At 43.0% G+C, this 12,573-nt stretch overlaps 1 protein-coding gene across 3 annotated transcripts in view; it reads right to left on the bottom strand.

The window, feature by feature from the left end:
* Nucleotides 1-12,215, bottom strand: part of LOC115466109 (volume-regulated anion channel subunit LRRC8E-like) — a 30,681-nt gene extending 18,466 nt beyond the window's left edge. Inside the window, exon 1 of one of the 3 annotated variants that reach the window (XM_030197148.1) lies at nucleotides 11,988-12,215. The gene's annotated coding sequence lies outside the window, so the exon portion shown is untranslated. Of the gene's footprint in view, nucleotides 1-8,477; nucleotides 8,516-9,109; nucleotides 9,212-11,987 lie in introns of those variants that run through there. The other 2 variants (XM_030197147.1, XM_030197151.1) reach the window with 2 other exon arrangements.
* Between the last annotated feature and the right edge of the window lie 358 nt (nucleotides 12,216-12,573).

The following is a 12,573-nucleotide window of genomic DNA, read 5'->3' as shown; positions in this document are numbered from 1 at the left end:
AACAAATGATTGCAACTGGCAAGAATATACTACTTCTGCAATTCGACATGTCTAGTGCCTTTGACATGGTTGATCACGGCATACTACTATATATCCTCGAGTACTTCGGAATTGGAGGCAACGTTCTCAACTGGTTTAAGGGGTTCCTAACCACACGATCATACCAAGTGACATCTAATTCGACTACATCAGCCACATGGATACCTGAATGCGGAGTTCCACAGGGATCCCCCCTCTCACCAACCTTATTCAACCTAATGATGATACCCTTGGCCAAACTACTATCAAATCAAAACCTCAACCCATACATATACGCAGATGACATAACGATCTACATCCCATTTAAACAAGATTTAAAGGAAATTTCCAATGACATCAACCAAAGTCTACATATCATGCACTCATGGGCGGATGCTTTCCAACTGAAACGCAATGCAGAAAAAACCCAATGCCTAATCCTCACCTCTCAACATAACATGAACAAATTTACCACCATCAACACACCAAAATTGAACCTTCCAATTTCGAATACCCTAAAAATTCTTGGCGTTACCATTGATCGACATCTAACTCTTGAGAGTCACGTGAAAAACACAACGAAGAAGATGTTCCACTCAATGTGGAAACTAAAAAGAGTAAGACCTTTCTTCCCAAGGTCCTTCTTCCGCAACTTGGTACAATCAATGGTACTCAGTCATCTAGACTACTGCAACGCACTATACGCTGGATGCAAAGAACAAATAATTAAGAAACTTCAAACAGCTCAGAACAGCGCAGCTAGACTCATATTCGGAAAAACAAAATATGAAAGTGTGAAACCCCTACGAGAAAAGCTACACTGGCTCCCACGTAAAGAACGCATCACGTTCAAAATATGTACCTTGGTTCACAAAATCATTCACGGAGATGCCCCAGCCTACATGTCAGACCTGATAGACCTACCACCCAGGAATGCTAAAAAATCATCCCGCACATTCCTCAATCTTCACTTCCCCAACTTTAAAGGTCTAAAATACAAACTAACGCATGCATCAACCTTTTCCTACGTGAGCACACAATTCTGGAACGCACTGCCGCGCAGCCTGAAAACGATCTATGAATTAACTATCTTCCACAAACTACTGAAGACCCATCTTTTCAACAAGGCATACCACAAAGATCAACAAATGTGAACTCTTACACATATATCCAGAACTATCTTATAATTTTGCTTGCTACATTACTATCATAATTCATCACTATCATGCTACCCAATATCCTTATGTAATACTAAATATATATTCTCTTATATACATTCCACTTTTCATGATGTATTGTAAGCCACATTGAGCCTGCAAAGAGGTGGGAAAATGTGGGATACAAATGCAATAAATAAACAAATAAATAAATAAATAAAATAATAAGTGGAGTGCAAAAAGTAGATGTGAAACATCTGTTTACTCTTTCCAAAAATACTAGGACTAGGGGGCATGTGATGAAGCTACAAAGTAGTAAATTTAAAACGAATCAGAGAAACCTTTTCTTCACTCAACGTGTAATTAAACTCTGGAATTCGTTGCCAGAGAATGTGGTAAAGGTGGTTAGCTTAGCAGGGTTTAAAAAAGGTTTGGATGGCTTCCTAAAGGAAAAGTCCATAGATCATTATTAAAATGGACGGGGAAAATCCACTTCTTATTTCTGGGATAAGCAGCATAAAATGTTTTGTACTGTTTGGGGATCTTGCCAGGTACTTGTGACCTGGATTGGCCACTGTTGGAAACAGGATGCTGGGCTTGATGGATCTTTGGTCTGTCCCAGAGTGGCAATACTTACATACTTATGAGATACCACTACTCATCCCTTCCCCTGGAGTACAGAAAAAGACTTCATTTATTTTACACAGCTGTTTCGGCAGAAAATTCAGCCAGAATCAGTGGCGTTCCTAGTGGGGGGGCGGTGGGTGCGGTCTGCCCCGGTGCACGCCGCTGGGGGGGTGCCACGCGCCTGTTGGCTCTGCTCGTTCCATGCTCCCTCTGCCCCGGAACAGGTTACTTCCTGTTCCGGGGCAGAGGGAGCGTGGAACGAGCGAAGCCGACAGGCGCGCGGCACCCCTCCCCCCAGCAGGTAAAAATGCACCTGGGGGAGAGGGGGTGTCATTTCACCAGGGGGAGGTGTCGTTTTGCCGGGGGGGGGGGGGCATCGGCGATCCGCCCCGGGTGTCAGCTGCCCTAGGAACGCCACTGGCCAGAAGATCCACATTCCCAAAGCAAGTGGGTTGCTGCAGATGGGGGAATCCCAGGCTGGTTCTTCAGAGATGTGCCCACTCCCTCTGAATGTCTCTGTAAGCTCCCAACTTACACTCCCTGGCATTTATATCAGTCCAGTTTGCAAGCCACTGGACTGCTGAACAAAGATTGCTTTATCTGAACGCTCTCCCGGTCTGTTTGTACAAGTATGGAAGAAACAGGGACGGCACAGAGCTGGTACCTAGTACCTTCCAGGAGAGTAAACAGTCTCTGTTTCAGGAAGGTGGACTCGGCTGATAAAAGGCACTTGGGTACAAAATCTTTTTCCAGTGCAGATGACTGGCTCTGACCTGCAGCTCACATCTGCTAGGTTTGTTGGTAACTTAAAACATAGTGCGACTCTTTGTCCGTTTTATTTCAATATTTCTGTCATTTCTCCTCATTCCCCTCATTTTGTAGCAAAGAAACGCCACAAAATTGGTATGGGATATTTTAAACCCCGCTAAGCTAACTGCCTTTGCCACAATCTCTGGCAACGAATTCCAGAGTTTAATTCCAGAAACATATTCTATGATTCGTTTTAAATTTACTACCTTTAGCTCAACTGAGATGATTACTCCTAGGTCTCCTTCTGCTTTGGTAGCTGCCAGTTCTTGTCATCCTAAGCTGTAGGATTCTGTGCCTTATTGAACTGAAGCACCAGACCGCTAACTGCATGACCAGATTTTTTCAGGTGGTCTTTGATTTATCGTTTATTAATTTCATATACCACCTACCTCGCAAGCAAATCTAGCCGGTTTACATTTACAAATATTCAAAGGAACACCATTAATAAAACAGGAAAGGAGAATCACACAGAACATACATCCCCAAACTACAGGGCTTTAAACCTTACATATCACTCATACAGAGCATAAAAAGAAATCATCCAAACTTAAAAAGCAATCTGCCACCACAGCAACAGCAAACTATCCTCAAATCCCAAAAGCAATTTCAAAAAAGTAGATTTTCCAAGCTTTACAAAAAGAAAGATAAGAAGGGAATTCCACAATGCAGGTGCACGAAAAAAGAAAGCACGTGACCTTATAGATTCCCATCGGGCCTTCGTAGGACTAGGAATGACAAACCTATTATCTTTAAGAGATCGCAGGGTGCGTGTGAGAGAATATGGCATTATGAAAGACAACAGATAGGCTGGTCCCAGTATGTTATAGATCACTATAAGAACCTTAAGTTTAACAAAATACTGTACAATACAACCAAATTTATATTCCGCTATATACCAACTGCGGATCAATGTGGATTACAAGTTAAATTTAAAAAAACTAAGCCATCACGAGGAAAGAAATACAATTAATATACACGGACCGATCAGAACTCTCTCAATACCATAAGCACAAAATTACTTAAAATAAAAATGGAAAACAAATAACCTTTAACAATTCACAAAAGTGTAGGTAAGATTCAACCAATGTCAACAGCAAAGGAAGGGAGTTCCAACATTGCACTGAACAATAGATAAAACTGGAGCAAACAATGTTCCTTAAATCTAAGAGGCCGAACTGTTGTTCCCACAGTAAATAACTCCATCAGATAATCTGGAACAAGACCACAGAATAATGTGTGGAGAAGTTGTACAAAGCTTAACTTGATATCGTGCTTTAGGAAGCCACAGTAAAGGCATGACACGATCGAACTTATGCCTTCCACAGAACAATCTTGCAGCTGTATTTCTGCAAAATTTGTGAACGTTTTAAAGATGACTGAGGACATCCAGTATAAAGCTCAATGGGGAACCTTTTTTGCATTTACTATGTCATTGGCTTCGCCAACAAGACGCTGTTTGCATTAGAGTGATTTTACTTCTTGAGAATACTCAGCATTTTAGCGGTCAGCATCTTAATATTCCTTCAAAGTCAAGTTTTATCATCACAAAACATAAGACTTAGTGGACCCCTGGGGCAGGCCTTTGTGCCGAAACATGGCCGTGTTGGATCAGTTTTACGCCTTTTACAATAAAGACTTTTACATTTTGATATCCTCCCTGGATTCGACTCACTCTTTTGCTTCACTACTCATGAGCCAATGCAAACGGCATAAAAAAGGTGAACCATGATCAAAACGATCTGCCTTACCGATAAGTCGCACCGTTGTACTCTGTAAAGTCTAAGTCTTTTCAGATTTGATGTGGAAATACCAGCATACGCGATATCACAATGATCATATCTAGAGCGCACAAAAACAAACATAAGACTACCAAGACAGTCAAAGTCAAGTAGGGATTTAATTGACCTTAGTTTTCAAAGAAAGATCTGGGTGGACAACGACAACGCAGAATCAATAATAATACCAAGATATCTAAAAGACGAAACTGGAACAATCAACCTATTGAACAAAGTAAGGTTACCTGAGGGAGGAGACGCAGATCCTGTGATCCAACGTGTCAGGATTTAAAACAAGACCATGTTCAAGTAGCCATTGTGCCACCAAATTCAAACAATGTTGGAGAGGATCGTGATCCATGTTCAATGGGCTAGTATAATACATAATTAAGAAATCATCAGCATAAGAATAAGCACTAATCCCTAAAGACTGAATCAGTGAGGCCAGCGGACTGACAAAAAGATTAAAAGTAATGGAGCCTTGAGGCACAACCACAAGTCAATGGAAAAGAATCTGAAAGAGAAACTAATTGAATAACCTGAAAGAATTGCTGTGAAAGAAATGAAGTAAACCAACTGTGAACTATTTCTGCAATTCCTAAGGAAGACAAATCGATGAAGAAGTTTATGATTAATCAAGACAAAGGTGGCCGAAAGATCTAATGAGGCTACTAGAGCAACTGTACCTGCCTCTAGATTACTGCGGAGTTTACTCAATAATACTATAGCTACAGCCTCAGTACTTAAAAATTTATTTATTTATAACATTTGTATCCCACATTTTCCCACTTATTTGCAGGCTCAATGTGGCTTACATAGTTCCGTAATGGTGATTACCAGTTCCGGAAAAGATAAATACATAGTTAAGATAGAGGAGACAGAATTGATTAGGTATTCAGGTAAGGAAAGTTCATCAAATAATAATAAATGAAAGGTATTAGATTAAACTTCATTGGTGATAAATTAGCTTGAACAATCAGGAATATTAAACTTCAAATCATGATAAAAATAGTATGAACAATTAGGAAATAAAGAATTATGTTTTGTGTAGGTCCAGTGTACATCTTGTTAACTGGTAATTAGGATGAGTTATTGTAGTATGCTTTCTTGAATAAATTGGTTTTCAATAATTTACGGAAATTGTGTCGAGGGTTGTTTTTATGGATTTTGGTCATTCATTCCAGATTTGTGTGCCTATATAGGAGAACTTGGATGCATATGTTAATTTATATTTTAGTCCCTGGGATAGTGGAGATTCAGGAACGCACGTGATGAGTTAGTAGAGTTCCTGGTTGGTAGGTCTATGAGGCCTGACATATATCCCGGCGCTTCACCGTGTATGATCTTGTGAACCAGGGTGCAGACCTTGAATGCAATGCGTTCTCTTAATGGAAGCCAATGTAGTTTTTCTCTTAAGGGACTGATGTTTTCATATTTCATTTTGGCAAATATGAGTCTGGCTGCCGTGTTTTGTGCAGTTTGAAGTTTTTAAATAATTTGTTCTTTGCAACCGGCATAGATAGCATTGCAGTAGTCTAGTTGGCATAGTACCAATGATTGTACCAGTCTGCACAATGTTTCTCTTGGGAAGAAAGGTTTTAATTCTTTTGAGTTTCCACATTGAATGAAACATTTTCTTTGTTGTATTTTTCGCATGGTTTTCTAGTGTAAGGTTTCGATCAAATGTAACTCCTAGAATCCCGATTGACGAGGATGTAAGGCGTTAGTAGATTCTGGAAAAGTTTGAAGTTGTTGAAAAACAATTGTTTCAATGATTTTTAGACAGAAAAGGTAGGTTAGATACTGGACGACAGGTCATAGGCTGTAGGGGACCTAGTTTAGGTTTCGTCAAAAGCAAAGATGGCACCTCGCTAGTAGAGAGATTATTATAAAGCATTGACAGCCCCTTTTACCAAGCTGTGGCAAAGGGGAGGGGCCAGTGCTGACATCGGCGCGTGTTTTACACTCACGCCAAGGCCCCCTTTTACCGCAGCTGGTAAAAGGGAAGACTCGACTTCCCGCAGGAAGTGGCCCCGTGGCAAGTAAAGCACTTGCCACACAGCCATTTCGGGGAATGGGGGGGAAGCCTTACCACCACCCATTGAGATGGCGGGGTAAGGGCTCCTGTCTTTCCGGACAGTGCACGGCACTGCCCGATTACTGCCAGGTACACTCCGGCGCTACAAAAATAAATACATTTTGGTAGCGCCAGAAATGACGGCACGCTAGGGGTGGGAAGTACCGCCGGGCAGCTGCGGTAGCCCGGCGGTACATACTGTATAGTGAGCAGTAAGCCCGCGTTGGGCTTCCCGCCGCTTAGTAAAAGCAGCCCTGAGTGAATATATGGTATCGGCCCCAAAGAAGGTAATTTCAACCAGTTAGATGGAATTGGATCCAGGGGACAAAAGTACTGTGTAAATGTGAGACTAATTTAGACACAGACTCTAAAGATAGAATATTAAAATTTACCCATGAGGCAGATAAAGCCTGAGAATTCGGAGATGGTTGCCTAATATCCCTCAGAGATGGAAATATACAAAGTAACATAGTAGATGACGGCAGAGAAAGACCTGTACGGTCCATCCAGCCTGCCCAACAAAATAAACTCATATGTGCTACTTTATATGTATACCTGATCTTGACTTATCCTTGCCATTTTCGGGGCATAGACCGTAGAAGTCTGCCCAGTACTTGTCCCGCCTCCCAACCACCGATGCTGCCACCCAATCTCCGCTAAGCTTCTGAGGATCTATTCCTTCTGAACAGAATTCCTTTATGTTTATTCCACAAATTCCTTTAAGTTTATCCCACAGGGGATAAACATAAAGCACCTCAATGTTAGAAGAAAAATATCTAGCCAGGGTGGCTGATGACAACCAATCAGAAACAAGTATTTGAGATGGCGTCGTAGTCAGTTCATTGAAAACTGATAAAAGTTCCTATGTCGAATTTGCAGCCTGTTGTATTTGTTCAGAACTATAGATCTTTTTCGCCGCTCGGATCTGATACGTATAATATTGCTGGATGTTCCTAGAAGCTCATAGACCTTCTGATGTCTCATGTTTGTACCAGTAATGTCCGGCCTTTCTCGCCTGTTGCTGGAATAATTTTAATCCGCTATGGAACCGGGGCCATATCGTCCTGAGACTTGTAAAGATTCATTCCACGTAGCCACTTGACCCTCTAAACAATAGACCAGAAAAATCAGGGGGAGATCTAGCATGAAGTGATGGAAGAGAGAGAGGATCAATAGATTTAAGCAGTCTTGACCAAAAACCCCTCTCTATAACAGCAGATTTAAAGAACATAGTCCATGAGAGGGAGAACAAAAAACTATTTCTTACACCTCTCCTGCTGCAGGATTTCTGTATCATCTACAAATAAGCACATTTTACTTCAAGTCTCTCTGTGAAGCAGAAAAGTGCCAGGTCTCCTATTGAGCCCTGGGGTACCCCAGTGACCACTGTCCCTTCATCTGCAAGGACTCCCACTGACCGCTACACTCTGTGTTCTGTTACTTAACTGGTTCTGTCAGCCCCATACTGGCTATTTTGTTTTCATTAGTCCAACAGCTGTACTGGAGTCCAGATGGGCCAAATCTACCACTCCTCCCCTTATCAAAGTGCTGCACAGAACACATCCTGAGATTACAGGTCCTGTTCCGTTCGGCAGTAATCAAGCACATTAAACCAGCATTATTTTAAACCAGTGGCACAGCGAGATGAAACTCAACCATGTTCTTCCCATCATACCCCAGCCCTCCGCAGGCCCATACAAGTTTAGATAAATTAAAAAGGCCTTAATTCTGAAGTCTGATACCAAAAGGTACCAGTGAAAGGATGGCAGGAGGCAGACAGGAGGGGGTCTAAGGAGCAGGACGGATCTGGATGACAGGTGGCACTTGCTCTTTCACAATTAATGCCTTAATCGCTAGAGAAATTTTCCATGACAAAAGTGAAAAAAGTACTTAAATTTCCTGAGTCATATTTTGGACAAGGCAGCACATCATCACCATGTTCCCGCCAGGACTTGACAGTTTATATAAAAGGTTTTGTGTCGAGGATTAACACAGAAAGCAATAGCGTCTCACCATAAATTGGCGTAACGAACAACCACTGATTTTCACATTCCAAGGGCTGGCATTAAAACTCCTGCTGCCTCGTCCTGTGCTCGTGATGGCAGAAGGCTGCAAAAATATAGATTTTCCTCTCATAATTCATGTCCTGTGCCAGATCATTACTGCTAATACTGATTAAGATTTCTATAGTGCTACTAAACATATGTAAACAGTACACATAAGAGACAGTGTCTGTTCCACAGAACTTACTAGAAGCTGGATACTATCAAATGCCTCTGGTTGAAGCAAGATGTCAAATTCGATTTATACTGTGATACGTGCCAAAAATAAGCTTGGCATGCAGCCACCTCTGGGGTGCTTGGTCTGAGCAGATTTGGTGCATGCCAGTATCCAAAGGAAGATAATGTGAGGTATAGGTAGGTAAAGTGAATTGAGAAGAGAGGACAGGAGGAAAGAGAGGGGCCTAAAATCGACACCAGCCAGGTAGGCAGCGACTAGGCCTGTGGGAGAATCCAGGCATGTGGCACAGATACGGAGGGTGAGGAGGGAGATGATCGGAGGTTTCACAGAATAAGTGGGACACATAGGCAAACTGTACTTATCATGGCAGGAGAGGTTAGTTTTACCTTTCTCTCTGTACTTACGTCAGCATCTGGGATCCTGTCCAAGAAAATCCGTCTTCCTCTTTTCTATGACAACAAAGGAGGTATCTCCACCCTTCACTCTTCTGCAGGAGGATTACAGGTTTCTGTCCCTGCTGCAGGTTAAGCCAGGTCGAGACGCCATCTTAAAGCATCATTACTAAAGCCAAAAAAAAAAAAAAAGTACAAAAAATGTTCCCAGGACTGGATGCAGCCAACACAGAAGTGCGAGTGACCCTTCTGCTCCCCCAGGGGTTTTATTTCATGCAAAAGAAGATATATGTGCTTCTTTAAAAGTAGTGAAAACTCCCCCTGCCTGTGCTACTCTGACAGGATTAAAATCAGAAACGATACTGCTGAGCTGATCGTCATCAGACCAAACTGCACCAGAGCACCATATAGGTGTCACACTGCTAAATGTAAAGCATGAATTCAGCACAGACAGCTGAAGAGTGGATCTACTTCAGAGCTCCAAGTGTATAAAATAATGAGTGGAATGGATCGGGTGGATGTGAAGCGACTGTTCACGCTATCCAAAAATACTAGGACTAGAGGGCATGAGTTGAAGCTACAGTGTGGTAAATTTAAAACGAATCGGAGAAAATTTTTCTTCACCCAACGTGTAATTAGACTCTGGAATTCGTTGCCGGAGAACGTGGTACGGGCGGTTAGCTTGACGGAGTTTAAAAAGGGGTTAGATAGATTCCTAAAGGACAAGTCCATAGACCGCTATTAAATGGACTTGGAAAAATTCAGCATTTTTAGGTATAACTTGTCTGGAATGTTTTTACGTTTGGGGAGCGTGCCAGGTGCCCTTGACCTGGATTGGCCACTGTCGGTGACAGGATGCTGGGCTAGATGGACCTTTGGTCTTTAACAGTATGGCACTACCTATGTACTTATGTAATCAAGTGTCACACATATACACATAAATCACAAATACAGCACAAACAACAATCAAGAAATGTATTAAGTTATGTCCAATAAAAAAGGTATCATCTTATTTTCTTTTCCATGTTTCATTTTGTTTGATTTCTATTGATAGCACAAACAACTAAATAGTTGAATGACTATCAGAGCCCTATGCAAGTGTCACACTGATAACACATACACCATGAAAACAGCACAAACAGCTGGAGTGGATCTACTTCAGAGCTCCAAGCAAGTGTCACACATATACACATAAAGCAGGAATACAGCACAAACAACTAAAGAGTTGACTAAATCTTTATCAGAGCCCTATGCAAGTATCACACTAACACACACACACACCATGAAAACAGCACAGACAGCTGGAGTGGATCTTCTTCAGAGCTCCATGCAAGTGTCAAACACATACACATAAAGCAGGAATACAGCACAAACAACTAAATAGTTGACTGAATCTTTAGCAGAGCCCTATGCAAGTGTCACACTGATAACACATACACCATGAAAACAGCATGGACAGCTGAAGAGTGGATCTACTTCAGAGCTCCAAGCGGATGTCACCCTGATACAGGTAAAGCATGAATACAGTAAAGATAGCAGAACAGACCTTCATGAGAGCTCATTAGGAGTCACACTGCTGGGCTGCAAGTTTCCCAGTTCCAGGAGGAACATTTGGCGCTAGTTCTTGAGTTCTGACTACCGTACTGTGGTGCATTATGGGACCTGCGGTGCTGATTTCAATGGGTAGAATCAGGGACTGTATGTACCACAATGCTTTGCGATGCGAGTGCAAAACCAGAACTTGCCAAAAAGACTCCCACCTGGAACTGGGAAACTTAGCAGCTGTGATCAGGATACAGGTAAAGTACAAACATCTGAAGAGGCAGTGCACAATGCCCCCCCCCCCCCCCCCGCATAAGAACCGGACGTGAAGTCAGGAGAGAGCTCATGTGGCTCCCTGCTGAATGGGAAGGGGAAGGAGTGATGAAATAGGCCATTCATGATGGCTCCCTGATGGCATCCAGATGAGGAGAAAGGCCACGTGTGATGGCACCAAACAAGAGGGAAAGTGTAATCAGTGGAGCAATGCTCCAAAAATGATATAATCTGGTCACCAAAAATAGTTAATTTATTTATTCTCAAAGAGCAATAGAAATTCTGATACTTTGTGCCACCTGAAAAAGCCAGACCCACCTTAAGCAGGTTCCATGCTGACAGGGGCAGGGTGCCCGGGGCCCAGCTTTACCAGCACCTGGGATCAAGGGAGCTCTGGAGCCCAGTTGCCACCCAGGCATCCCAGAGTCCCTGGCACAGTCAAAAGTTAACATAGGATCCCTCACCACATAAAAACGGCCTCCCTACTCACTAAAACGAGGACACCCCCCCCTTTCTCCCCTCCCAAAAAAAGCAACCAGCCTCTCACTTTGCACTGAAACCACACCTCCCTCCCCATCAACATTGTGTCCTTTATTTATTTATTTATTTTGGTTTAAAGTAATTTTATTGATAACTCAAAGTTAAGCAACACAACATACACAATATTGCCAACTTACAAACAATAAGATACTATGCATGAACCATACAGCTTGTAAACTGCCCATACCCCCCACCCCACCCCCTCCATCCCACCCCTGTACCACTCAATTTCCAAAAACTCAGGAACCTTCCTGTTGTCCTTTATTTTGTTAAGAAGCAGTTTTGTGTCCTGGGGAATCAGAGCTGACTCAACTGAGACTCAATCGAAATTGCTCCCGGTACACGCAAGAGCCCCATTCCTGGTCCCTACAGGCCCCTAGAATCTGGCCCAAATTATCCCTTCCACCTCTTCAAATGAGGGTTCTGGCAGCTGGACTCACGCTTCCCTGCTTCAGGGGTCTTTCAAACCCTGGCCTCCATTGCTTATAAACAGAATTTGATTGGTTTTACAATGAGAAAAGGTAAAGTAACTCACCAGCCCTGTGGATTCAGCATACCAGGTCCCGGGCACTGCTGTCAAGGAGGAGACACCGTGGGTGGCACATGTTTAATCCATAATGGCAGTACAGTGGGCTTCATTGAGTGGGATGAAGTTGGGGGAGGGGGGTCCTCCCCTGCCTCTCCAGGTCTGAGTTTACTTCAGCCGTACCCAGAGTAAAACTCTCAGCTTCCGATGGCTTCTGCTCCAGGCAGCGAGTCTGCCAACAGGGAGAGAGGTTGCAGGAATGGGCTGGGAAGGGGCCGGTTCAGGGAGGGGCCACAAGGCTGAAAGGAAAGAAAAAAAAAAACAAAGAAACCTATTACTTTTCTGTCTGAGGGTAATTAGCAGCAGGGGAAGAGGTGGAGGGGGGGGGGGTGAGGAGGGATGCTGGAACATTATAAAAGCTATGTATAGAAAGAAAAGGAGAAAGAGGTTACTGGTCCCAGTCCAGGAAGGGGCATTGTAGGGTCTGCTACGCTCAGCAACCCCCCCCCCCCCTTTAGGAGTCTGCTCTGTGGGTGCTCAACACCCACAATATTGAACAAGCACCTTCGCTGTGTCCATGGAGGGGTCATTTGTA

Source organism: Microcaecilia unicolor, chromosome 3 (genome assembly GCF_901765095.1).
Source record: "Microcaecilia unicolor chromosome 3, aMicUni1.1, whole genome shotgun sequence".
NCBI lineage: Eukaryota > Metazoa > Chordata > Amphibia > Gymnophiona > Siphonopidae > Microcaecilia > Microcaecilia unicolor.
The sequence above is the reverse complement of the archived record's forward strand: the minus strand, read 5'-3'. Positions and strand labels throughout refer to the sequence as shown.